Genomic DNA, 27,733 nt, shown 5'->3' on the forward strand with positions numbered 1-27,733 from the left:
TATTTGTGCTAAATGCTGTTATGTAAATGTGTTTATGTTCAACATGTCTTATATATTGCTTAAATACAGTATTTTAAAAGATCCATGATTTTATCAACTTGGATGCTCCCTCCACCCATGAAAACTTCAGTTCTGGATTTGCTGCTCGTTGTATGTTCTTAGGCAAGTCATTTCTTTGTAGTGGACCTCAACTTCTATAAACATAAGGAAATTTGCCTAGATGATTCCGAAGGTCCCTTCCATCTCTGGGATTCTGCAGTTGTGGGGATGAATGGGGAATGAAACTAGGAAGGAAGAAATTATTAGACATGTTTGTGTTTCATCTTTTTTGAAAGATTTTTTATATGTATTTATTTATATGTATTTTTATATGTACTATTTCATCTAATCTCTGGAGTGGGAAAGGCTCTACATCCCCACCCTCCAATCCTCAAGCTGGTAGCTTTTTATATTAACTTAATTATTCTCATTAATTCACTTAGGTCTCTGAAAGAACTGTCTGTCCTTCCTCTAAATTTTAGCACTAATTGCTGGGGGGAAAAAAAAGCCCATCTAATTCTGATACTGATTACTGTCAGGATAGTTTTTGCCACCTCTGTCTACACCTAAGTGGACTGGGTCTTTTGGAGAAGCAGTGTCTAAGAGGCACTGGACTAGGAGTTAGACGACCTGATTCCCAAATCTTTCACTTTATAGATACATTAGGCCTTTTCTGGGCATAGCCCCTTATCTATAAAACGGAGGCTTTGAACTAGATTATATTCAAGCTCTCTTTCTCCTCAAGATTCTAGGCTTTTATGTGATTCAATTCAAATGGTATCCATGTACACTCAAACCCATTCCTAGATGAGGAAGGTGGAGAAGGTGGGTGAGTAGCTGGAGTTTTCATTTTTGGCCATTTCTTGCAACCAGGCGTCAGCTCTGAGTTCTCTTACTGACCCTACTATGTAAGAAGAAACCCAACTGGACCAACAGATGTTGCTCTGTTTGTTCTGGGTTCATAGGACTAGACAGGAAGAGAAGGATTCTGCTATAAAAGTGCCTTGTTGGCAGTTTGGGGGCTAACAGAAATTGCTGCTTAGAGATGTGGTAGAGTGAGGAGGAACAAGAAAAAAAAAACATTTTAGCAACAGACAAATAAGGATAGGGATTAGAACTTAATTTCATAGATATTCTCAGATAAAGAAGTTCTCATTACCAATATATCCTGGCACTTTCTCAACAACATATATGGTCTTAGAGAGCTGTCTAGAGCACTGAGAAGTGACTTCCCTAGGGTTATGGATCCCCTGTTTGTCAGAGAAGGACTTTGAAGCCAGCTCTCCATCTACTACATCACCTGCCTCTCTTAGAGAAAAGAGAGGTACATAAAAAAATTCAGCAGCAAGAATTGGGATAAAGTTGGAATATCCCAGACATTTGAATATATAAGCTCCCCATTCGCTGATTCACTATGCTTATTAGATTCAGAGAAGCCTTATACTATTCCATAAAGATAAGGATATTTGGATACTTTGCAAAGCTCTTTCATTGGATTTCTAGCTTGAAAGAAGTTTGGATATCATCTAGTTCAATCCCTTCATTTGAAGATAAGAAAAATTGAATCTCTTGTTAGTATGAACTGCCCAAAGATGCCATCAACAGATCATGACAAGCGGGAGAAACAAGATTGAAATCCAGGCCTTCTGACTTCAGATCTACCATACTTTCCACACTACTACCTGCATCCATCATGTCCTGAGATTTACATAAAAGTTGTGAGAAGTAGGTATTTTACCCCCATTATAGGTGAGGCCCAAAAAGTAAGCTATATATTTATACCCAAAGGTGTATTTAGGGTTATAACTGGTGCCTCCCAACTTCTAGGGTCTGGGTCTTTTTCCCCCCAGCTTTCTTACTGTATCCCTATGTGTGTGTGTGATTAATGTTCATGTATACATACAGATATATTTGCATTTATATGAACTTATAAATGTTTATATTAAATATTATGTTATATAAATTATTTATGTTAAACATATCCCATATATTGCTTAAACACAGTACTTAGGAAAGATCTAGGATTTCATCCATATGGGTGCTCCCTCCGCCCACACAGACTACAATTTATGCAACTTTCAGAGTTCCTGTGTCCCCAAAGCTCAGCAACTGGTGGCCAGCCTTCCAGCGCGAGGAGCTTCTCGCTATTGAGCTAAGCAGTCCGCGGCCCAGAGAGCACGGCTGACCAGAGCTGGAGGCCCTTCCAGCTGGGGGGGCTGCCGGAGCTTGCCTTCAGGTGGCCCAGCCGCCGAGAGCCCGGCCTGTCACAGAGAGGCCTCCGGGAGGGGGTTAGTGAAGAACGTATGTATGACGTGTGTGCGTGTGTGTGTGCAGATTAAGTCTAAATGAAAGTATTTGGCTCATTTGTTTTCTAAAACAGTTTTCCTTAATATGTATGTGGGAGGAATTTAAATGCTCATGTAACCTTTTGCTGATCCCCGGAGATGCAGACTTTGTAATTTGGGATTCAAAGGACAGAGAGAGTCGATATCCTCCCAATAGAAGAGCTGCGGTTCAGTCTGATGGGCTTAGAGTAAGCTCTTTTCTGAAACCAGTAGTGTGAGCCGGGAGATAGGGAGGCCTCCCCAGCAGCCGCGCCGAAACCTACCACAGACCTCCTCCTGCCCTCCTCCCCAGTCCCCTGTTGCTCCAGATCTCGGCCCAGCTGTTCTGCCCTGTTGTTTTTCTCTCTCTCCTTTCCGTTGGGGGAGGGGAAGGGGACAGCGTCCTAGAGCGGGGTGACCGGCCCTTCCACGCCGGGAGGGAATTAAGGAGGGAAAGTAGGACGTTGTTCTCCGTAGGAGAGAATCGAGGATGATCCCCAGGTGCCCAGGCTGGTGCCGGCCAGAACTGGCAGGCTTGAGAACCGGCTGAAAGGGGGCGGGGTGGAGAACTCTGTCTGTCGAGAGCAGCTTCCAGCCCCCAGCCGGCCATATAGGGCCCCACACCTGTCATCCCACGCCCGGAGCTGAGCCAGAGCTCCCCCAGAGAAGCTTTAAAGAGAAGCCAGAGCGCTTTAAAAGGATTCAGAGTCTCCTATTGATCGTGGTGATTGAGAATGGGGGATGGGCGGGTGGCGGGAAATCAAGGATAATCACAGATCACAAACACAGAGCCGGCAGAGTCGGGGAAGGGATGGGGGCGGAGGGAGCAGTCCGAGGACCCCTTTCTCCCCCCCCCCCAAGACTGCAGCACAGGAATGCAGTGGGACGGGGGTGGGGCGCGGCTGAGGAAACCGGGGGAAACTGGCCCTGGAGCTCTCTTTTCTTGCTCCCTTTTTTGTTAATCCCGGGCCCTGCATGTAGATTTAAAGGCCTGCACGGCCGATTTAGCTCAAGATTTAGCCAAAGAAGCCAGCCCACTAGAGTTCTAAAGAAAAGGCTCAGATCTCCGACTCAAAAAAAGAGAAAGATCTTTCTAGATTCTCTAACCCACCGCTTTCAGGGAGCCTTTGCCATACAGTCAGTAAGAGGTGATGAAACGGTTTGGAGTCTGGAGACCTACATTTTTAGTTTAGTTCTGCTACCAACTGTTTGATTTGAGGTTTTCCCCATATGTAAAATAAGAAATTTAGACTAGATCAGTAAGATTCCTTTCAACTTTAAGATTATGTCATACTATCCTTTTTGTTGTTCAGTCATTTAGGATTTTTTTTTTTTTAGAAAAGATAATGGAGTGTTTTGCCATTTCTTTCTCCAGTTCATTTTACAGATGAGGAAACTGAGACAAACAGGGTTAAGTGATTTGCCCAAAAGACATAAGTGTCTGAGGTCAGATTTGAACTAGGGCATGATGAATCTTCCTGATTAGAGGCCTGCATTCTATCCACTGTTATATCTAGCTGCCCTATCCTATCCTTTACAAGAAAGTAAAGTCCCTATCTCCAGGGAATTTGCAATCTACTAGAGAGAAAAGACTAATTACTAAAGAAAGACACCAGGGGGGACAGTAGAATTCATTGCTGAATTTTTAGGGGCCAAGACTACAAGTGCTTTTCAAAAACAGTAGAGATGAAAGTTAGCAGAGGAAAGGATCCCAGACTTTTAGTTAGGAGACTTAAGTTAAAGTCAATATTCCATGTTATTCTATCTCTTCTCTCTGAGTTTCATTTAATCTTTTTTAAAATAACATTTCAACTTTTTTCAAAATTTTGAATTCTGAATTCCATTCTTCCCATGGCAAGCAATCCAATTCCATATTAATCATTTTTCACTAGAAGTTTCCTGAAAAAAAAAAAAGAAAGAAGGGAAGGAAGGAAAGAAGGAAGAAAAGAAAAAGAAAGAAGTATAAGAAGAAAGAATGAAAGCAGAAAGGAAGGCAAATCTAGGGGAGAAGTTGGGAAAGGGGGGGGGGAATTGGAACATAAGGTTTTGCAAAGGTCAGTGTTGAAAAATTATCCTTGCATGTTTTAAAAATAAAAAGCTTCAATTAAAAAAAAAGAAAAAAGAAAGGAAGGCAAGAAGAAAAAAGGAACAGAGAGAAAAAAAACAACATGTCTCAGTATGTGTTAAGACAATAACAGTTTTTTTCTCTTTGGGATTGCTCAGAATAGCTAAGTCATTCACAATTCTTTATCCTATGATATTGCTGTATCTGTGTATCTGGTTCTGCTCACTTCTCTTTGCATCAGTTCATGTAAATCCATGTAAGTCTGCAGATTTTTCTGAAATCATCCTACTTGTGATTTCCTATAACAAAGTAATATTCCATCACAATCATATGTCACAGCTTGTCCAGCCACCTTTATCTATAAAAGATAATAAATCTGCATTAACCTACCTCTCTAGAGGTATTGTGAAAAAAACCATCCATCAGTCAAACATTTATTAAAAATGTATTATGTATAAGACACTGTGCTGGCTACTAGGAATAAAAAGATTTCATGTTCCTGTCCTCATGGTACATACAGTGTAATGGGAAAAATAAATACATGTATCAACATATACAAAACACTTTTGAGGCATATACAAAGTAATCTTGAAGGGAAAGGCATTAGCTCCTAGATGGAGACTATATGGAGGGAATTTTCAAATGCTAGAAAGATAGGATGGGGCCAAGTCCAGAAGAGATATAATTGTCAAACAATGGAATTTACATTTTTATCATCAAGATAATATGGAGCTACTGAAACTTGAATAGAGAGGGAGGGATGATCAGACCTGTACTTTGGCAATTGTGTGGAAGATGAATTGGAAATGGAAAGATATTTAGGGAGACCAAAATTAGGCTGCTGCAAAAGTGAAAGATGATGAGAGCCTGACCTAAGGGAATAGCTGTAAGTGGAGAGAGGAGGATGTATGTATGCAAGAAACACAATGAAAGAAATAACTAGACTTGGCAACTATTTGGATAGGTAGGATAAGGGAGAATGAAGAGTCAAGGATGACATTGAGACTGTTAATTTGGGTGATCAGAAGGATAATGGGTTCCACAACAGTAACAGGGAATTTTAGAAAAGGGATGAGGTTTTTTGGGAGGAGGAGGTAATGAATTCTGTTTTGAATATGTTGAGTTTGAGATGCTTACAGGATATCCTATTCAAAATGACCAATAAGTAGTTTATGGTGCAGAAATGGAGCTCAAGACGGATTAGCCCTGGACCTGGGAACTATCTGCAAAGACTAAACCTATGATAATGGAAACCTAGATGATGAAGTTACTAGATGGAAAATTAAGAAAGAAAAGAGAAGAGGGTCCCGGATTGGAGCCTTGGAATATGTTCACAATTAGTGGATGTGAAATATTTAAAGACATGGAGGAGGAAAACCAAGAGATTGGCATCCAGAAAAACTGAGAGAAAATATCTTAGAGGATAAAATAGTTAACAGAATACTGCAGAAAGATCAAGAAAGATGAGGTTTGAGAAGTGGTTATTAGATTTGTCAGTTAAAAAATTGTTGGTAAACTTAAAGAGAATTATTTCAATTGAGTAATAAGGTCAGAAGTTAGGTTGCAGAAGGCTTAGGATAGAGTAAAAGGTGGGGAAAACAGAGACAAAGAACGTAAACAGCTAATTATCAAGTAATTTAGTAAAGTGTCATGGAAATAGATAGGACTTGAATTGGATAGATAGGCTTGTGTCTTATGTATCTGCACATCTCTGCATCTTCTATTCTGCTCTTATAGAGAAATTGTGGTCATTAGAGCCAATTAGGGTAGGAGTTGCCAATCCTATAAGAAATGCCAACACTAAATTATAGATATGCCCAAGGAAACATTTTCTCCCTTGAGCACAACATGTATACTCTAGCTCTAACCATTCCCCTGAATAGAATGCCCTTCTATCTCTTCTTTACTTGCCTAGATCTTGTCCATCCTTTAGAACCTAGCTTTCATCTTATTGTCTCCACTGTATCCTCTCATGACCATCCCTGGCTTAATCACTCAATAAACATTTATTGAGTGCCTACCATGCGACAGCACTAGAGACACTGCCAAGCCCAGATCACAGCGATCATTCCTTTTTTCTGAATCCTGAAATATTCTGGATTTGTATCATTTACTAGGCACTTAGAACACCCTGCCTCTTATTATTGATTGTTGGTGATTTTTAAAAAAATCTGTTTTTTAGAGTGTCTTCTACTAGACTAATAGCTCTTTGAAAGCAGATATCACCTCTTACTTTTTTGTATTTCTAGCACAGGCCTCTGCACATAGTAACCATCCGATAAACTTTGTCAATGCAAATTATAATGAAGAGAAAGGAGGAGTTATGGAGAAAGAGAAATAAAAATAATCATCTGTCTTCTCAAAGTAGGAAAGCAAGTTGCTATTTGCCGGACTATTGGGCTATCAAGAGATGATGGAAGGATGCATCTGCTGTTAGGGAAATAAGGTCAAGATGACTATACATCAGACAGATCTTATATATTGTAGATGCTTTAAAATGTCTTAATTGATTTGCATTTATTATGGACAGTAATAATAATACAATTTCCCCCCATTAATTCTGCTCTTTCTGACCTCACTATTTCTGTTTCCTTGCAATTCATTAAGCTGTTCCATGTTTGTAACTTTGATATTGTCATTGAATCAACTGTTTCTCACCTTCCATAAGTAATCAGTTATTTATAACAATTAACATTTATGTAGTTCTTTAAGGTTTACAAAACCCTTTATTTGTGTGTGTGTGTGTATATATATATATATATAAATTTTAAGTCTCAAAACTCTAAAGTCTTTTCAACTTTGTGAAGTTGGTCTTATTTTATTCCCATTTTACAGATGAGAAAACTAAGGTTGAGGATGAAGTGATTTCCCCAGAATTGCACAACTATTAAGTGTGTAAGTCAGGCTTTGAATTTAGGCCTTCCTGACTACAAGTTCAGTTCTCTGTCCACTATGCCAATTAGCAACTCAAGTCCTACTGATTCCACTTCTGCAATATTTCTCTTCTACTATAGTCACATAGCCATCATCCTCATATGAACCCTCATTATTGTACATACTATTATTGCTTCCTAGTTGGTTTTTCCATTCCTCTCTTCTCCATTCATTCTCCCTTTCATACTCCTTCCAAAATATTCTTTCTTATGTCTAGATAGAATCGTCTGTCCTGTGTTTCATAGTATCCTGTGTGCTCCCAGAATAAAAATTAAACCTCTGTGACTGGCATTCCAAGTCTTCCACAGTCCAGCACTGCCCTATCTTTTCAGCCCCATCTCATATGATCCTAACAGGCACTGTGCTCTCATGCCTCCTTGCCTTTTCTCATTTTGTTCCCTGTCTCTAGAATATCGTCTCTCTTTTTCTTCACTGGTTGAATTTCTCATCCTTTAAATTCCAACTCTTCTAAGAAGCTTTCCCTGATCTACCCATCAGTAACAGCCTTCCTCCTTGGATCTCATTTAGAACATTGTTTTGCTTGTTTTTGATACACTTACTATAATATTGTATATGTTAGCTGTCTTTGTTTTATTTTCCTACAAAGCTGCAGCTCCATGAAGCCTTCAAATGAACTTTTGCTCAGCACCTAAAGCAATACTCTATGCACAATAGATGCTAATAAATATTTGCTGTTAACTTTATTTATTGTACTCCTATTCTATCATGATACTTTCCAATCTGTGGCCTTACTTGGCCTTCAACTTTATGAAATATAGATTGGAATAATGTGAAAAGAACTGGATTCAAGTCCTGTCTTAACCCACACTAACTGTATACCTTTATGCAAGTCATTTAACTTCTCAGTGACTCTAAGATCTTAAATTAAGTAGCAGATTGTGATACATTGGTGGAAGGAATTTTCTCTTTAGGAAAACTCTATGTTAGTGACTGATTTCATATCTAACACCACAAAAATCCAAACCATATTGAGTGAAGTAAAGCAAATGTTATTAGCTCTATGTGAGAGATGAGATTATAGACCCAGAGAGATTAGATATTCTGCTCACAGCTAGTAAGTGAAAGGTCTAAAATCAGATTCCATGTTCTCTCTTCTGGTTTAGAGCTCTTTCTATGACATTCCTTATCTTATAGCAGGGTTTTTCTTCAAAACATCCCCTGGTGGGAATAGGGAGGATAGGGTAGAGGAGATCATGAGAAAAATCCAGTTCTAGGTATTTGCCCTCCATGAGTTTGGTCAGCTTCCCAGGGTAATAGCTCCTCCCCTTGAAACCTGTCCAAGGGACTTCTGAATTCAGCCCCAGGGCTTTCATTTTTCACTATTTTCCAAACCTTCTCTCATCAGAGAGCCTCTATTTGAACCATGCAGTCTTCTGATTTTCCTCCCCACCACTAAGTCACTGGATCTTAAATTAAATCAAAAGGGGAAAATTAAAAAGAAAAATAACAACAAAGGTGAAAATACTACGTTGTGATCCACATTCATTTTCCATAGTCCTTTCTCTGAATGTGGATGGTTCTTTTCATCACAAGTCTATTGTAACTGCCTTGCATCTCTTCATTGTTGAAAAGAACCAAGTCCATCACAGTGGATCATCACATAATCTTGTTATTGCTATTACAATGATCTCTTGGTTCTACTCAATTCACTCAGCATCATTGCATATAAGTCTTTCCAGGCTTTTCTTTTTAATTTTTCCCCTTTTGATTTAATTTTTCTTGCACAGGATGATATATGAGGAAATGTATTTAGAAGAATTACATGTTTGACCTATGTTGGATTACTTGCTGTGTAAGTAATGGGGAAGGAAGGGAAGGAGGAAAAAAATTTGAAACACAGAAATATTCATCATTTCTTATAGAACAATAGTATTCCATTATGTTCATATACCATGCCATCCCCAATTGATGATTATCTACTCATTTTCCAGTTCTTTGCCACTACAAAAAGGGCTGCTACAAACATTTTTGCATATGTGGGTTCTTTTCCCTTTTTATTTTCTCTTCTGGATTACAGACCCAGTAGAGACACTGCTGGATCAAAGGATATACACAGTTTGATAGCCCTTTGGGCATAGTTCCAAATTGCTCTCCAGAATGGTTGGATCAGTTCAAAACTCCACCAACAATATATTGGTGTCCCAGTTTTCCCACATCTTATCATTATCTTTTCCTGTTATTTTAGCCAATCTGAGAAAAGTGAAGTGGTACCTCAGAATTGTCTTAATATGCATTTCTCTAATCAATAGGGATTTGGAGCATTTTTTCATATGACAATGGATGGCTTTAAACCTATGTATCTGTTAGTCTATATCATATCCTGTTTGCAACATCTACCTCTTTTCCCCATTCTCCAAACACTCTCTTTTTAAGAGGAGAGATAAACATGTTCAAAAACAATATGCTAACATAAGGTATTTAGGAGTACTATAAGCTTTCTTTCTCCCTCCCTCCCCCCCCCTCTCTCTCCCTCCCTTCTTCTCTTTCTGTCTCTCTCTCTCTGTCTCTGTCTCTCTCTCTCTCACAATCAGGGTTAAGTGACTTGCTCAGGATCCACATCTAGGAAGTATCAAGTATCAGATTTGGACTCAGGTCCTCCTGACTCCAGGACTGATATACTATCCACTGTGTCATCCAGCTGCCCCTTTACTATAAGCTTTCTAAGCTATTTTTGTTTAAGCTACATGCTTAGTTTGGTCCTTTAATGATTCTCCCTAACAAGGCATATCACCTCAACAAGAGATCTACTTAATCAAGAGTCAGAAGACCCTCAATAAAACCTGGGGGTTTATCCATCCCCAAAAGAGTATTATAGGTTGAGTTTTATTCTTAGTGTGTTACATGGATCTTAATTGCATATTCTACCATACTTACATGATATTAATGACACAGTGGAAGCAGGAGAAAACAAAGTGATTATGACCCAGAACCTGCACAATGGCACACCTTTTATAAGAATCGAACTTTAAGAAGGCTGATTGATCACAGTAATAACCAACTCTTCCATGGCCTGTCATATTATATCCTGATTTGATGCTGATCTTCTGCAGCCTGAATCTCTGCTCCTGGAAATGGTCTTTCTTCAGATCTGAGACCCGTGGATTTTGGTGCTCCAAATAAACCTGGGAGGAAAACTCCTAACATTTAGATTTATTCTTGCTCTGCTTCTGTTTTCAGAGCCTCTTCCTTCCCCCCAAGAAGGAATTGCTCTTCTTCTGCTCTTGTGTTTTCCCAGTCATAACATGTTTATAAAATAACTGACTCCCCAAAGAAAAGATTTGTGGTAGACAAGGGCCCAACTACTTGTTAAATCATAAGTGCCACAGAATTGTTGTAACAATCAGTATGGTCAGATCTCTGAGAAATTAGCCACCTTTTGGTTCACATAGAGAGTGGAGTCTGGAACCTAACCCAGAGCCAGCACCCCAGGATACCAAGACTTTTTTCCTGGGTAGGTAAAGGACTCCTCTTGTTCTTGTCAGGTGGGTCCCTAACCTAGTGACAATTAGTTGGTCAGTAACCTATTACCCAGGAAGAATCTGCCACTGACCACATCAAGACAGCCTCTGTATGGTCTTTTCTAGAGGGAGAAGATACTTCATGCATTAACCTCTATTTCATTAAATAGACCCCCATTGGTCAAAGAAGTGGGGTTTACATTGTCAGTTCCTACAAGGCCAAGAGAACAGGATAGAAAACATCAGTCTATAGAGTAGGGATTCCTAACCGGACCATAGATTTCAGGGGGATCATGAACTTAGATGGAAAAACTAAATCTTTATTTTCATTAATCTTGGATTTCTAATTCTACATATTTCAGTTTTATTCATTTAAAATCATTCTGAGTAAGGGATATAAGGGCTTCATCAAATGACCAAAGGTGTCCATGGCACAAAAAAAGGTTAATAACTCCTGTTCTAGTTTGTCAATCAAGACTTGGCAAAGAATATTCCTGCTTTGGTGGGTCAATCAGTCAATAAACATTTCAATCAATTAATAGATAAACATTTATTATATATCAGGCACTTTGGCTAATGCTGGGGATACAAAAAGAAGAAAAAGATAATCCCTGCCCACTAGGAGTTCACAATCTAAGGCAGGATACAACAAAATACACAAACACACACACACACAAACACACACACACACAAGCAAGCTATATTCAGAATAAATAGATAATTAAGAGGGAAGGCACCAGAATTAAGAGAGATTGGGAAACACTTCTGTAGAAAATGGGATTGTAGCTTAAACTCCTCTCTCTGTGGTAGAGAGAGGAATAGCATTCCAGGCTGGAGGAAAAGCTAGAGAAAATGCCCAGAACTGAGAAATGGAGTGTCTTGTTTTTGGAACAGTCAGGAGGCCAGTGAAAGTTGATTGAAGTGTACCTAGTAGGGACTAAGGTACAAGAAGACTGGAAAAGTGGGAGAGGCTAGGTTATAAAGAGTTTTGAATGTCAAACAGAGGATTTTGCAATAGATCCTAGAGGTGACAGGAACCCTGGGAGTTTATTGAACGGGATGGTGATATGGTTAGACCTTCCTCTTAGCAAAATTGCTGGTGGCTGAGCAGAGCACAGGTTGGAGTGGGCAGAGCCACCAATAAGCTATTGCAGTAGTCCTGGTGTGAGGTGATAAGGGTCTGCAACAGAGTGATGGCAATGTTCAAGGAGAGAAAGAGGCAGATTCTAGAAAAGAAAAATTGGCAACAAATTGTGTAAGGTATTAGGGGTGAGGAGTTGAGAACAAAACCTATATTGCAACCCTGAGGGCCTAGGAGGATAGTGTTGTCTTCTAGAATATTTGGGAAGGTTAGAGAAGAAGGAAGATTTAGGGAAAAAATCAGCATGGTTTTGGACATGTTGAGTTTAAGATGTCTTCAGGAAATTTAGTTCAAGATGTCTGAAAAGCAGTTGGAAATACAAGATGGAAGGTCAGCAAAGGGACTGGAGACAAGAAAAGTAGATTTTAGTACTATCAGCATAGAGATGATAATTAAATCCAAGGGAGTTGATGAGATTGAAGTAGTATAGAGGGAGAAAAGAAGAGGGTCCAGGCCATAACTCAGTGAGACAGCTATAGTTAGATGACATGATCTTGAGAAAGATTCAGTAAAGGAGACCAAGGAGGAGCAATTTGACATATAATACCTTAGCTTTGTTGGATCAATTTTTGAAAGAGTTAACTGTGCTTTTGATGGACAGATCTGCTGACCTATCCACACTTATCTAGCACCATATACACACTGACTTTCAGCTTCAGTTGTGGCCTTAATTGTAGTGGACCCTCCAATGACCTTTCAGTCTGCCAGATGGAGTATGGGTGCATAATAGGAGGGAGCTGGGACAACTAAGGTGGGAAAATGTCCAGACTATCCCCTGACACAGAAATATGGCATGGATAGAGGGCCCTGCATAGGGCCTGGAGTCAGAAAAACCTGAATTCAGATCCAGCCTCACACCTTTACTAACTGAGGACAAGTTACAGTGAGGTCCCTTTGCCTATCGTCTCCGCTAACCAACCACCCAAGTTCATGCCTTTAACAGAGTCCCTTTGGTCTAACCCCAAAAAGCCTATAATCATGAGATCATGATTTATAGATGGAAGGTACCTTAGAAACCATCAAGTCCAATTGTCTCATATTCTAAACAAAGAAAATTAAGTCCGGAGTGCTTAACTAGTCAACTAAGCATTGTTGTCCACTACAGCTCTATCTTGGACCCTCTTCCTTTTTTCTCTAATGTTTCAATTGGTGATCTCATCAGCTCCTGTAGATTTAATTATCATGTCTATGCAGATGATTCCAGCCTAAAGCATCCTCCTGAGTCTTGAATTCCCCAACTACCTCCTTCATCTCAAACTGGATGATTTATGAGCATCACAAACTTGGGATGGCTAGGAACTCTGAAATTTCCAGCTTTGTCAAAAAGCTTTGAAGATATTTTTAAAAAAGATGTGGATGACAGAAAGAAACCCCCTAACCCTTAATGCCTACCCCTAGTATTATTTTCAAGATGCTATGATCCTGATTTTGAAAGGATACCCTTTCCTATTTGAACCAAAAGCTCCTATTCTCAACCCCATAATTGGGTAATAGTCTTTACCTTTGAGATACATGAAGCTGACTTTAAGCCAAAATGTACCCATAGGGCAGTTAGATGGCGAAGTAGATAGAGCACCTGCTCTAAAGTTAGGAAGACCTGAGTTCAAATTTGACCTCAGACACTTAACACTTTCTAGCTGTGTGACCCTGGGCAAGTCACTTAACCCCAACTGCCTCACATACAAAAACAAATAAGCAAAAAAAATCAAAGTATACCCATAATACCAAAGCTACATCTTGGACTCATCTAATCCCTTTAGCTGCTTGAGAGATTCTGAGATTTGAATCATTGTGCTTGTCTTTTTTGATTTGATTTTGTCTTTCCTCTTACCTCTTTGTGGATTTTTACATATCCAAATCCAGAACTGATCTTTCTTCTCAAGCCCTATTTTCTTCTTTCCTATAATCATAAAGAAAAAAAAAATAAGGAAACAAGCATTTATTAAACACCTATCATGTGGCATTTTTCATATCCCATTTAATCCTCCCAACAATCCTCGGATTCTATGGTTGAAGAAATTAAGACAAACAGGGTTAAGTGCCTTGCCAAGGGTCACCCAGCTAGTAAGTTTCTGAAGCCAGATTTTAAGTCAATTTGACTAATTCCAGATCCAGCATTCCATCCACTAATCGAAGGCATCACCTCCCTGTCATCCAAGCCCCAAACTTTGCTGTCACCCGGGACTGACCCCATCCTCACTCTATTGCCACGATTTGTCATTTTTATCTTTATAACATCTCTCCTATATGTCCTGTTCTTTCTATTCACACATCCACAACTCTAGGACCTGGACCCTCATTACCTCATACCCAGACTATTACAATAGCCTTCTAACTAGTCTCTCTATTTCAACTCCTCCATTCAGGATGATTTTTCTAAAGTGTAGGTCTTTGTAAAGATATAGGCTATGTCACACACAGGCCCTCCCCCAGCTTTGTGACTTGCAGTGGCTCCCTATTAGCTATGGGATCAATTATAATCAGGCCCCTTCCTAGCTTTAATCCATTCCAAATCAAGCAGCCAACTGGTCCACTTTCAGTTCCTCAGCTCCATCTCCCACTTTTGTGCCCTGGCACTGGCCATCCCTCAGCCCAGGAAAGCTCTGCCCCATCACTTACAGTGTAAGGGGGTCCTCAAACTTTTTAAATAGGGGGCCAGTTCACTGTCTCTCAGACTGTTGGAGGGCCGGACTATAGTAAAAACAAAAATTTTGTTTTGTGGGCCTTTAAATAAGGAAACTTCATAGCCCTGAGTGAGGGGGATAATCGTCCTCAGCTGTGGCATCTGGCCCGTGGTCCATAGTTTGAGGACCCCTGAATCTTATACCTCCTGGTTTTCCTTTAAGACAGTCCAAGTATAGCTTTCTTCGAGAAGTCTCTCTCCCTGTTCCCCTGGATACTCTGACCTTCCCCCTTTCAGATTTTCTTCCATCTACTCTTTATATATTTTGTATGGACCTAGTTATTTATATGCTGCCTTCTCCCTTCCCCCCCTTCCCCCTCCCTGCCATTAGGCTGGACCACAGTGCCTCTTTTATTTTTCCAGTCAAAGCTGAATTTCCCTCTACTGGCTGCCCAAAAAGTCTGTTTTTTGAATGCCAATCTGTTCTCTCTTCTAGCCACCCAGATCCTGCTGAACTAAAAACCTTTCCTCTACTTCTGTAACTACTTTCTTCCCTCCTGTTAGATACTTTATGATCTGTTGTTTTCTTTTCTGAGAACCAACTGGCTTTTCAGAGGAACCAGAGAAGTGCCTCTTGACATTTGGTTGGTGCACTGTACTTTGCAAAGACATTTTTACATCTATTATTTAATTTGATCCTTTAATACCATTCTGAGATAGCCCCTTTAAATGACCTAATAATTCTAGTTGTTTAAAGTTGGAATAAGCTATGTTGGGAGATAGAGAATTCCCCATCCTTAGAGGTCTTCAGGCAGAAACTGGTGACTGATGTCATTTGCTATCATGGTTGTAGAGGAAAGAGTTCTTGTTCAAATAGAAATATTGGACTGGCAAGTTCTTGAAGTCTCCTGCTCTGAAATTCTGTGATTCTAATTATTTCCACTTTATAGTGGAAACTGAGACCCTCAGTTGCCCAAGACCACAAAGGTAGTTAGAAAAAAAAAAGCTAATGAAATGGAATGGAAACTCCCATTTCCAAGTTCAGTGCTTCATCTACTATAGCATGTTGTTTCTTAGGACATTTCGTACACAGACACACATTAGTATGGGGAACTCCAAAGCACTCAAGAGTGCAAGGAAAGGATGCTGGAGCAAGGAAGATGATTCATCAATTTATGACAGCAAGGCCAAATTAAGGCAGTCCAGGAAGGTACATAGCTTTAGTTTCAGAGAGGGGTAGTAAGCATTTTGATTTCAGAGCTAACTCAGATCCCTTCCCATGATAATCAAGAAGGAGTAAGGTGCCCCAAGAGGGCATTTGTGGCTGTCTGTCCATCTACTCTTAAGACATACTACTTTTAAGTACAAATCCAACATATCATCTTTGTGACAAGGGCAAAAGAGGCTGGGATCAGGAAGGAATAAGTGGCATCTGAAACTCTCCCCTGCTCCAGCTGGCCAGGTTTTGCTGCCTCCAGGAGACCCTAGGAAAGTTTTCCATCAGTTTCTCTCCTACCTCAGCTTCACAAGTGGCTACCCAGCTCTATTCTTTGGCAGCTCCGGGGAAAAAGGCCCTGTAATATTGACCAAAAAATACATCATCCTTTTTGGGGGAGGTGATGGAGTATGTGCATGCATGTATACTGCATCCTCCGCTAGAAAAATAGTCATCCTGGATCCCAAAAACTTGCTGTGTCCATAGGCAAGTAATTTTACCCCAAAAAAACTGAACCTCAGTCCTCTCGTCTGTAAAATGAAAAGTTTACATTAGAATGATTAGAATTTGTTCTTCCAGAACACAGTATGGTTCATTATCCATTTTGAACTCTACTTTGGGAGGTCCTTAGGGCAAGGACTGTTTTTTGCCTCTTTTTTTCTCTCCAGGGCTTAGCAGAGTGCCTGGCACATAGTAGGCTCTTAATAAATGGTAATTGATTGATTGAATCCTTTGAGACCAAGGATACTTACTCCTGCTGGTTCCCCCATACCAGGCACCAGCAGGAAGTATTCAGTAAATATTGTTAATAATGAGATGTGTTATCTGTGTGTGTGTGCACACGCATGCATATACGTGCACATGTGATCACACACAGGATCACAGATTCAGAGATGTAGGGAGACTTCAAAGGCCATCTACTCTAATCCTCTTATATTATAAATAAGGAAAGAGGAGTGATAGGGTTGGTCTCAAACTAAAGAAGTTGTGACAATATGTATTTGAATCCAGCATATTGAATCCAGAACTTTAAATCCAACATAATTTCCTTTATTCCAATGACTGCCATGAATCCTAGTCATAAAATCCTGGTACTTTAAACAGTTAAGACAAAAAGCTCACAGACTGCATTTCAAGCCTCCATTTCTCTCTTTCAATAATAATCTACACTTGTCTGGGATATATCACAGCTCTGTACTACTGTTTTTATTCCTCATTTTACAGATGAGAGGGGAAGCTCAGGATCTCTATATAGTGCAGTGGTGAATAGAACACTAGGCATGGAATCAGGAAAACTTGAGTTCTAACTCAGTCTTAGAAACTTATTAGCTTTTTAACCCTTGGCAAGACACTTAATCTCCGTCCACCTCAGTCTCCTCATTTATAAAATGGGAATAATAGTTGTATCCAACAGCCAGAGTTGTTATGAGAATCAAATGAGATATTTGTAATGCCTGCTGTAAACTTTAAAGCAATATAGGAATGGTATATTACATATACATACATACATACATATATATATGTGTATATATATAATGGTAATAATGATAATAATAATAACAATAATTAGTAGCAGAGCCAGGAATCTCTGAGTTTAAGTGCAATTTTATTTTCATGGTATTACATTTTATAACTAACAGTAAATGAAAGGCAAGAATAAGAACTAGCATCTACTAAGTTCTTCATAACAGCTCTGTAATTTCAATAGCATCTTCTTCCACTGCTGTTTCCTTCGGCTTCCCATCATCTCTCAAGCCCACCCCAAAAAATTTCCCATTGATGCTAGCCTAATAGAGCTCTCTAGTTTGGCCCAATGTACCCCCTGGGATTCCAGCTCCTAGTCCCCAGGACCCCTCATTTTTAGCTCTCCACTGTCTGTATCCTGATTTCCATGGAGTAGAGAAGAAGCAGGCTGCAAGAGTCCCAATGTCTCAGTGGGTTTAAATGATGGGGAATAATTGAATATTAGGAAGTGCCTATTAGATAGTCACTTGTTCTTTCCCTGATCCCCAAATCTCATTAAGCTAACATCTCTATGCAGCATCAGTGAAGAAGAGACCGAAATGGAAATTTCTAGAAATGGATTTTGGATTCGACATTTCTAGAACTAGGATATGTCTGAATAGGCAATTCAACAAACATTTATTAAGATGACATCTCTGTACAGTATTTGATTGCATCTTCCCTTCTAAAAGGAAGCCTTCTGAAATCTCTTTATAGCAAGAATGCAAGTTTTTCAAGGGCAGAAGCCTGGAGTCTTATAATTATCTGGCTCCCTCAGAGTATCTGTGCCTAGCAGAGTGCTGTGCACAGAATAGGCAATAACAAATGTGGTATATACACATACACAAACAATAACAAAAAGCGACTGAGTGAAGTCTCTCAAGGGTGGATGAGTGAGGATTTTAATGGTTAAACTTAACTCAATTTAATTTTGTTAAAGCCATCTGAGACTATATTCTCCTAGCTCCTTCTCTCAGCATCATCTTTCTCTCCCATTAGCCTGCTTTGCCTTGCAAAAATCAGGAATAAAAAAAAGATAGGAGAGATATGAATGTTGGCTTCCTTTCAGTCAGGAGGATGAGGACCTGAAAGGAGCTGTTAGAAGTATCAGTAGCTGAAACAGGAAGGCCAGAAGGTTGATGGCAGAAGGGAAAGCAGGAGAGCAATGGGAGACAGAAGGGGAATCTGTAAAGAAAGAAAACCTTTTCTAGGGGCTGAGGACATTCCTTTCAGGATATAGCTCTCAAAAGTGACAGAATTTTATGAACCACAATATTCCAGGTCCTGATGCAACCTCTGAAAAGATAGATATCTGCCTCTCCTCCTTCCTACCATCACCCTTTTGAACAGGATCAGCCTCCTTGAAATGTTCAAACCTGTGAGGAAAAGAACTCTGTGAGGGGGTGGAAGGGAATGAACAGGAACTGGGGGGGAGGGAAGGACAGGGATAGGGAGTTTATCATTCAAGGGAGATGCCTCCTGTCTTCTAACCATCCAAAGCAGGATCATTTCTGCTTGGCTCTTCTATGATGCCCCACACTTTTCCAAAGTGTGGAGAATATGAAGGGTGGAGTGGGTTAGACCTTTAGAGGAAAGCCATGACCAAAAGAGAGGAAGAAGTGTTTTGAGTTTGAGCCAAATAGAGAAATTACAATTTAAAGACCTAAACCAGTCACCCCTGTTAGACTCTCCCTGTTAAGGGAAAGGGGAGCTAAGATTTAGCCAGAAGGTCCAGGGAGCAGACATCAGACTCAAGACTGTTATGAGATCAGTGAGACAAACCTGGGGATTGTCTGTGAGCTCTATAGTTAAAATAAAAATACATGAATTAAATACGAGGTCCTTTCTGAGTGACCACTCCATCATGGCCCCCAAGGCCATACTTCTTTCACTCCTGAAGGAGTGGGGAGAGAAAAGGGGGGGAGAAAATAGGAAAGTAAAAAAAAAAAAGAGGGAGAGAGAGAAAATGAGGAAAAGAAAGAAAAAGAAGAGAGGAAGAGAGTAGAGAGTGTGAGGGAATAAAAGATTGGAGAGAGAAAGAGGGAGAGGGAAAGGAAGGAAAGAGAGAGACAGACAGACAGACAGACAGACAGAGACAGAGACAGAAAGACAGACAAAGACACAGAGACAGACAGACAGAGAGACAGAAAGAGACACAGAGAGAGAGAAACAGAGAGACAGAGAGAGAAAGACAGAGAGACAGAGAGAGAGACAGAGAGAAAGAGAGACAGAAACAGAGAGGCAGAGAGAGAGAGAGAGAGAGAGAGACAGAGACAGAAAGAGACAGAGAGAGAAACAGAGAGAGACAGAGATAGACAGAGAGACGGAGAGACAGAGAGACCGGGGGGGGGGGGGGGGAGGGGGAGAGCAGCCGCATCAAGCTAGCTATATGAGTCAGTAGCTGGAGTGTGGGCGTGGAGGCCAGGCCCCCAGTTCCTGCTAACAGGACTTCAGCTTTGGCCAGCGACAATGCTAGGGAAAGGGACCAGCTACCCAGCTCGAGGGCCATCTGTTTTCCACCCCCAAAACAGCTGACTGGGTTGGGCTTATGGCCCCAGGGTGGTTACCAAGTGCCTGAGGTCATGGCCACTGGTAGAAGGGTATGTGTGCAGTCTCATCCACCCCCACCTTGACTCTCTCTGCCATCGCCACACACACACACCGTTTCTTGTCTGCCCCTGTCCCTGGCTTCCATTCCTTTCCCAGCATCCTCCATCCTCTTTTACTCCCAAGCGGACCACGGTCTGCGTGTCCCACCCCAGCTCGTCCCCAGCTCCAGTTTATGCTAGGCTGGCCCTCGGAGAAACCGCGGGGGCAGGCACGGCCAGTGCGCGATTGGGTAGTCCCGCCCTTCCTGCCTCCGGGCAGCTGGAGGGAGCCTCAGGGCGTGGAGGGGCCGCGGGAAGGCGGGGATCCCTAGGGTCTGCGGGACCGGAGCTGGCCGGGAGGAACCGCCACGCAAGTCAGCAGGGTTTCTGGAACTTGATGGGCTGTAAGCGGGTGGCTGGGGAGAGAAGTGGAGGTCACGGGAGGGGACCAGAGGGAAGGGACTGGGAGAAAGGGCGCCTGAGAGTGAGCAGCCCGAATTCCTGAGGCGCGCGGGGGGGGGGGGGGGGGGGGGAACCGGTGGTAGAAGGGGAGGAGCAGAATTAGCCTACCCCCAACCCCAGCACCTCTCCGCATTTCTTCCCGGGTGGTGGGCGGAGAGATGGCACGCGGTGTGAGACGCTAAAAATAGGACCAGCCAACTTTTTTGCCACATTTGCAGATGTTAGGGCAAAGTCAGTGGGCAAAGAAACGTTCGCCTGCTTCTCAGAGCCAGAGGGGAAGGGGGGGCAGAGAGGGAGCGGGGCGTGTGGACACAGCCTTCCCTGCCAGACCTCCCTCCTTTCATCTTCTGCCAAGGCCGGGCCGCCCAGAGGCAAGGCCCAGTTCCCGGCAGGAGAAGCTGTGGGTCAGGTCTGGAATGGTGGCCGCAGAGGCAGCAGTGAGGGCAATCACCCCTGGATTAACAGCTGGAATGAGCTGAAGGCCTCGATCACCCACCAGCTCCTTTCCATGGTCCCCCTCCTTCGTTCAATGTAAAAAGCCATTAAGACCCCGAGCACGTGCAGTGGGACTCTGTCTAACAGCAGCGCTGCCTGACCCCTGATTTGTAGCAGGGTTGATCACCGTGGCTGGCTCTAGCATCAAGGCTCTTCTTCTAGTGAGAAGGGAAGAGGCAGTTTCTCTCCTGCCTGGCAAATGAATAGGAAAGAGAAGGGGGGGGGGGAAGGGGAGGCGAGAGATGGCAGGACAGGACAGGTCAGCTCCAGAAGGGCTGGGGAAATGAATATTGCGTGTAAATGAAAATCCAATATCTCATTTGCAGTACATTTGCTTAGCAGCCCAGGATACAGGATACAGAGGGGAGGTTCGTGAAAATAAAGACTTTTTCTGGGTTTAGGGATTGATGTTCAGTGCTCTTTCCCCTCCCTTCCCCCCTCCAGTTAACAGATGTTCACCTGGAAAATACACACCCCCCAACCTCTACAGAAGCTGTTCCACTGCCATTTTGCTTCAGAAATTCTACAGCACAAACACCCCTACGTCTCTCCCCCTCCCCACACACCATTCCAGGTCTATCATACAGGTCCTCAGCTTCCACCTTTCTCCATTCTCTTGGCTGGAGTGAGGTATCTATCACCTGAGACTGCCATTTCCTGTCCTCTCGTCTCAGTCGGTCTCTGTCGTCATCCCCCACGGCTGCACACAACCTCTCTGCTCCACCTAACCACTTGTGTTGATCACTACAGCTCTGCGTCAGCACTTTCTAAGTGCAGCCCCTCCATATATCCCAGGGGTCCTGACTTTGCCTGGGGCGGTGAGGTGATGGGTAGTGACTAATAAATACTACAACCTAAGACCAGGGTTCATTCACAAAAATTTCCTGCCCGTGAGCCTGTCACTGGCTTCCAGTGACCTAGAGACTATCTTTGGGAAGCCTCAGCCCCAGGCATTCCTCAAGCTCCACCGGCGCCACTGCCAGCCAAGCAGCCGCCCAGGCTGACCTCTTCACCTTCATCGCAGACAGAAGGACATGCAGCACTCCCAGCCCACCCCCTTTCACACACAAGTCACATCTGACTAGAGGACATGACTCACTGATGCAGTCAGACCTTTGGGAAGAGGAGGAAGAACAGGAAGGGAGAGAGCAAGTTGGATTTCTAGACCCTCCACACTCAAGCCTCACTGCAGGTTGAAGTGAACACCTTCCCCCCTCCTCCTAGCCCCTCTTCAAAGTGTGTCTCTCTCCATAAACAGAAAAACTCGGAATCATAAATCCATATTCATTGAAGTTTAGGCCTGGAAGGGATTTTACAGCTCATCCCATTCAACCTCCTAATTTTTACAGATAAGAAAACTAAGGTAGAGAGAATTGAACCAGTCCAGGATTATAGATTTAGAATCCAAAGGGACTTTAGAAGACATTTAATCCAAGTTGGCCCTCATTTTATAGGAAGCAGAAACTGAGGGAGGCTAAATCCAAGGTCACATGAGGCAGTTAGGTGGCAGACTGGATAGAACTCTGGGCCTGAAATCAGATAACTTCTAACTCAGTTTCCTCAACTGTGAAATGGGGATAATTCTAACATCTACCTCATGGGATGGTCTCAACAATCAAATGAAATGTTTGCAAAATGCTTAATATAGAGCTGGGAATGTTTTTTCCAGTCATTTTTATCCTGTCCAACTCCCCATAACCCAATTTGGGTTTTTTTTTTAGTGGAAATACTGTTTGCCATTTCTTTCTTCAGCCCATTTTACAGAGGAAAGCAAGGTTAAGTGACTTACTGACAGTCACATGGCTAGTAAGTGTCTGAGGCTGTATTTGAACTTGGGTTTTCCTGACTCTAGGCCTTATCTAAGGCTCTCAGGCCATTCCACATCTTGCTGCTCCCAATCTGATAAGTGTTTAAATGCATTAGTACTCCTTTTAAGTAACAGAGGCTCAGCTAACTGATAGTAGAGCCACTCCTAGAATCCAGGCCTCCCAGTTCCCAGTCCAGTGAACCGTGATCTTTCTATCCTATTAGTAAATCTCCTTGATAATTTGTGTATTAGGTCTCAGTCAACATTTCTTCTTTGAGAACTCTTGATGTACGGAACAGAAGTGAGTGCAAGGGATAATGCTGTAAAAAATTACCCTGGCATAGGTTCTGTCAATAAAAAGTTATTTAAAAAAAAAAGAGAGAGAGAGAGAACTCTTGATGTAGCACCATCTCACTCCTCAACACTATTTTACAAATAAGGAAACTGATATAGAAGGAGGGAATCTTCTTGTCTTAGGAAATCTCTAACCTCTGAGTTCACACTAAAGAATTATTGCAATATTAGGAAGCTACTTTAAGGTATTAAAAGAGTCAAAGCATAAAAAGACCACAGTTTGGGCTACAGGATGGCACAGATGGAAAAACCTTCATAGGGCAACTCCTGGGCCTAAAAGAGGCTCGGGGCCTTTCCAGTTTTCACCTAGAATACCCCTCAACCAACACAAGCCAGTTTCTCAAGATTTCCAAGGCAAGATGTCTAACTCTTCCTGAGAGCATTTTCTGTTGGAATAAAGCAACAGCAAGAGCTAAAAGCAGGCTCTTTATTGTGAGCAAGTGAAATCAAACCCAGTTTTCCCTTTTGTTGCTCAAGGAAGGAGAAAAGGGAATGGATTGTCCTTGAACAGGGAAGCTGAACATTTGGGAGGGGAGAAAAGGGAGAGAGGAAAGGAGTGACACCTTGGAAGAGAACATTTCTGGGCTATGGACATCTTCTTCTCTGGGTAGCATGAAATTTCTATTGTCATTGCTTTATTATTTGTGAGAGAGGTTGTGAAAGTCACCTCCTCAAATTCTATCTTCAATCCCACACCTCCTAAGTACCCTCTAAAGGCAGTACCTGACCATTAAAGTGGGGGGGGGGGGGAGAAGACACACTAAAGAAAAGAAAATTAGATTATTTAGTTACACTAATTAATTACATCAACTTGAGGGTTCTAGTCACCTTTGGAATATATAGATCCTCCAGCGATCTCTCCATTACCCTATTTCTAAGACAGAGACCCTTATTTGTGAATTCTACCAAAGAACAGAAGAGATCAAGGAGTTCTCAGTAGGAACAGACTCCCTAGGTGGCTTTTAATAGTTGCTTTCTGAGCAACGGCTAGGGGGTAATCTATATCTCTCCACCTATAATTGCTTCTCTTTACCTGTCTTTCTGTCTGTAATTGCTAGCATATTTGTTGCTAGGTGGAGGGTGCTGTTTTGTGGGAACAAGCAGGCTGGCTTTTTTTTCTTAACCCTAAACCCTCAGATTAGCTGAGGCTAAGAGCCATCTTTCACCATCTCCAAGGCAGGAAGAAAAGGGGATCCCTGCAGTTATTCTGAAAGTGTGAAATTATGGAGCCTGTGCTGTTGAGAGCCCCAAATTTAGCCTGCCACAAAGAAACAAAAGATTGCTCCTCAAGGCTCTAGTTTTCTGAACCTTGGGCATGTTCCCCTGGGTGGAACACTGCGGCCTTGGCCAAGCAAATGCCAGCATTGATGTTTGAGCCAATACATTGCCTTTTTATTAGAGTAATCATTAAAGGTGGGGGAGAGTAGGAAGGGGATTGAGGGGAAGGTGGAGTAGAGGAGAAGCAGGGGAGGAGAGGAGGAGGTAGACAAGTAAATCCGTTTTATCAGACCCTGCATATCTTATGAAAGCACATTTCAGCTCTTTGGCTTTTGGAAAGCTCTTCATACCCTTTAATTTTCTAATAAAAAGGAATTACGTTTGCTGAAAAGGCAGTAACCAGATTCACTGTCATTGTCTTTTGCAGGGACCATAATTCCTGTCTTGGGTGCCTGCCTGCATGGGAGGGAACTAAATTGTGTGGTCCCAGGTGAAGCCTGTGTTGGAAGCCAGAAAGGCAAGGGGACAGGTTGTAGTAGAGTAGGGAAAAGGAAATCTAGAAGAAGGGACTCCAGTCCTCATTAGGAGCCATTACCATTCCCATCCCTTCTTCTCCCCTTTGCTGTTAAAATCTGTAAAACAGGTGGACACAAGTGTGTGCTACACACACACACACACACACACACACACACACACCCTCTTGCTCTAGACCTTCCTAGGATTCCCTAAACTATTGTGTATTTTCAGGGAATAGACAATTCATTTGCATCTAATGTGCCACATGAGAAGCATAGCACAATCTAAGGGAGAAATCTCTCCATGATCTGAAATTCCAGAATCTCCTGTCTCTAAGGAATAATTATCCTTAGATGCATCTTCTTGCACATGACCAAGTTGGCCCTCAAATTACCCCAGAGGAGATGGGGGAGGCTTCATGCCTCTTGAAAAAAAGCCAGGTGGCTTAATACCATTCCCTTGATGGCCTCTTGGATGTTCAATTCTGGAACTCACTAGAAGTGAGGAGACATCCCATTTGGACTTCCAACCAGACACCCTCATGAAGAAGTCTGTCTACTCACCTTTTTTATGTCCAAGAGAGATCTGCTCACCTGCACCTCTGAAGGGCAGAAGGTGACTTCCACAGAGAAACTTAGGGAGTGCCACCCAACTGTTTCAGACTTGCACAGGAGTGAGACATGAAGAACACAAAGTCAAGCCTTCTTTTGTCTTTGTGAGCCAGGAAATTACAGGGTATCAGGTCACTCATCTTGCTAGAAATGTGTTCTCTGGGAATTTTCTATCTTAACAGTCTGGAGGAAAAAAAAAACACAGGTTCCTGTCTTCCTGAGCCTGAGGCAGGCAGACAGAGTATCACAATTACCCTTTGCTTACCAGTCCCTCCTAAAGCACTCTGACTTAGGGTACTTCCCTTTATAGCTGGCACCCTTCCCAAATCCAAACCCTTCTCCCATCCCCCTGTTTACTATATCCCAGCATTCATTTTGGCTCGTGGTTCTCAGTGAAGCTTCTATTTGAGATTTTTTTTTCTATTTTTTTTCCTCTCTAGGATATTTCTAGTGGGTTGGTTTTTGTGCTTAGATTTAGGATTCAAAGAACCCTTGGATTTCTAGTTTTAGTGGCAAATCCTGAAATTAAATGATCTCTGAGGAAGATCCTTGCTATCAAATGAAGTGCCCATATTTGAAATCCCTTTGGGAAATGTAAAATAAAAACCACAATTAAACATATATTTATCAAAAACCTAATATGTGCTAGATAATAGGGATATAGCGATTAAAAAAAAAACAATTCTGGCCCTCAAGGAGCTCACATTCACCATAGAAATGCAAGTTGGTATTTTTTTTAAAATAGAGAGAAAAAGATAAGACCCATAGGCAAGATTTCTTTCTAAGCCCATGATCCCTCACTCAGCTAGAAGGAGTCCTCTGACAAGGAAGTAGCTATTAAATGGCTTTGGTCACCAGGAATGACAAGTCACCATTTTAGATCTCTGCTTGGCATGACCTGCCATGTAAAGGCTTTCAGGGAAACCGGATGGGTGAGGGGGCTTGACTGATGCCCCCACAACAACAAAGCTCTGCTCGCCTTGCAAACTGCAGATCAGCTGCTCTCCAAAAAGAAAGACCTTGTTATAAGAGGCTTCAGAGAGAAAGAAAGAGACAAGGCTTTCTAGATGAGCCCATCTGGGAACCAACACTGTTTTCCTGATTCATGGAAACATCTGTTCATTTCTCCCCTCTCTGAGGGGGGCCGAAGCTTTTAACAAGTGGTGAACAGTTTGGCTATCCTGGATACACTGGAAAGAGGGTCTATACATATCCCCACACCACTGGGTACTGCCCCAACCCTAAGGATGAGTTAAGGCTGTTCAGGAGGTACGGCCAAGGTATCTCTTTTACTCTAGGGAAATGGGAGCAAAAAAGAAAATGAAAAAAAGATGCCCTTCAAGAGCCTCCACAATTTGGCCCTTTCCTATCTCTTAGCTCCCTTTTCTTCATGCAACGTTCTCCTATGGCCTTGAGATTGTTGTTCTCCTGAATGAAATGGCCTCTCCCTCCTCCTCCCTCTTACTTATTCCTTCCTTAGAAGCCTAGCTTAAGGTCTGTTGCCTTCATGTGCCTTCACAGACTGTTTTAGTCCAAAACAGTTTTTCCCTCCTCTGAATTCCTAAAGCACTAGCCAGTCAGTCAACAAGCATTTATTATGTGCCAAGCACTGTGCTAAGTAAGTCCCAGGAGTACTAAATTAAAAACAACAACAACAAAAATCCTTCCCTTTAGGAATTCTCATTCTAATGGAACAGACAATATGAAAATAACTGACGATCGCATATACAAAAGTAATCTCAGAAGAGTAGGCCCAGGATGGGGGGAAAACCTCCTGTAGAAGGCCGTTGAGTCATGAAGGAATCCATGGAAACTACAAGGCACAGTAGAGGGAGAGCAATCCAGACACAGGGGCAGAAATAGAAGATGGAACTTGGTGTCCAGCAAGTAGGCCAGTGTGGCTAGACTGAAATGATCGCTTACTTTTCTCTAGTTGTTTTCTGTGAGTGAATGAATTTCTCTCTCTGTTCCTAAAGCTAAGCTCATAGTAGGCATTCAATAAAGGTCTACTGAATTGATGTTTTGAATTCCTAAAGGATAATGACCAAGCCTTCCTTATGTTGCTTTTATGTTCCCCACCATTACCCAGCATCTGGCTGATCATACAGCAGACCCTTATTCTAGAGTGATGGAATTAATGGCTTCTGATAATAAGACAAGGAATATTGGTAGGAAGAGACCAAATCCAATCTTCTGCACTTGGAGAGTGGAAAGGAGTGACCTCCACTAAGCATGGCAGAAAATAAAGCATGGAACCTGAAATTTGGAATCCGACTTCCCCAAATAGTCAGATTTAAGGAAAAAAGACAATGTTCCAGTTGATAGAGTGATGATGGTGATTGATGATGGTGAGAGTAG

General features: G+C 42.0%; 1 protein-coding gene and 1 long non-coding RNA gene across 7 annotated transcripts in view; one reads left to right on the forward strand and one right to left on the reverse strand.

The window, feature by feature from the left end:
- Positions 1-27,733, forward strand: part of RAI1 (retinoic acid induced 1) — a 303,155-nt gene that overhangs the window by 161,631 nt on the left and 113,791 nt on the right. The gene's annotated exons all lie outside the window — the stretch shown is intronic.
- Positions 9,885-27,518, reverse strand: LOC127562242 (uncharacterized). Its single transcript, XR_007953640.1, has 3 exons — positions 25,328-27,518; positions 13,814-13,882; positions 9,885-10,505 (listed from the first exon to the last, which is right to left on the reverse strand). It is a non-coding gene; the product is annotated as an uncharacterized LOC127562242 (long non-coding RNA).

This window comes from Antechinus flavipes, chromosome 1 (genome assembly GCF_016432865.1).
Source record: "Antechinus flavipes isolate AdamAnt ecotype Samford, QLD, Australia chromosome 1, AdamAnt_v2, whole genome shotgun sequence".
NCBI classification, from domain to species: Eukaryota; Metazoa; Chordata; class Mammalia; order Dasyuromorphia; family Dasyuridae; genus Antechinus; species Antechinus flavipes.